The sequence below is a fragment of the Octopus bimaculoides genome, chromosome 22, assembly GCF_001194135.2.
Source record: "Octopus bimaculoides isolate UCB-OBI-ISO-001 chromosome 22, ASM119413v2, whole genome shotgun sequence".
In the NCBI taxonomy this organism is placed as follows: domain Eukaryota; kingdom Metazoa; phylum Mollusca; class Cephalopoda; order Octopoda; family Octopodidae; genus Octopus; species Octopus bimaculoides.
In genome coordinates, this window is record NC_069002.1 from 37,715,267 (window position 1) to 37,715,980 (window position 714).

At 51.0% G+C, this 714-nt stretch overlaps 1 protein-coding gene across 1 annotated transcript in view; it reads left to right on the forward strand.

Moving 5' to 3' along the window:
- Positions 1-714, forward strand: part of LOC106877697 (protocadherin-23) — a 111,859-nt gene that overhangs the window by 109,446 nt on the left and 1,699 nt on the right. The window lies entirely within an intron of this gene.

Genomic DNA, 714 nt, shown 5'->3' on the forward strand with positions numbered 1-714 from the left:
GATGACTGTGTTGGTATGGTCATGTGTTACATATGGATGAGGGTAGCTGTGTGAGGAAGTGCCACTGCTTAACTGTGGAAGGAACCTGTGGAAGAGGGAGACCCAGGAAGACATGAGATGAGGTGGTGAAGCATGATCTTCAAACATTGGGCCCTCACAGAGGCCTTTGGAGATATGCTGTGATTGAGAAGACTCAGGAACTAAAGTGAGATTGCAGCCACACATATCTGGCCCATTTAAGAGTGCCCCTGATGCATCGTGTGATATGATATGCTTGAGAAGACCTGTTGAGTCAAGTAAAACCAGTAGCTATGGCCAGTGGCCCCTGACTGGCTCCCATGCCAGTGGCACATAGAAAGCATCGTCCGAACATGATTGATGCCAGGTCCGCCTGACTGGCTCCTGTGCCAATGGTATGTAAAAAGCACCATCTGAATGTGGCCAATGCCGGGACCCCTTGACTGGCTTCCGTGCTGGTGGCACGTAAAAAGCACCAACTGAATGTGACTGATGCCAGTACCTGTTGACTGGCCCCAGTGCTGGTGGCACATAAAAAGGACTATCTGAATGTGATTGATGCCAAGCCAGCCTGACTGGCTCCTGTGCCGGTGGCACATAAAAAGCACCCACTACACTCTCGGAGTGGTTGGCATTAGGAAGGGCGTCCAACTGTAGAAACATTGCCAGATCAGATTGGAGCCTGGTGCAGCAGCT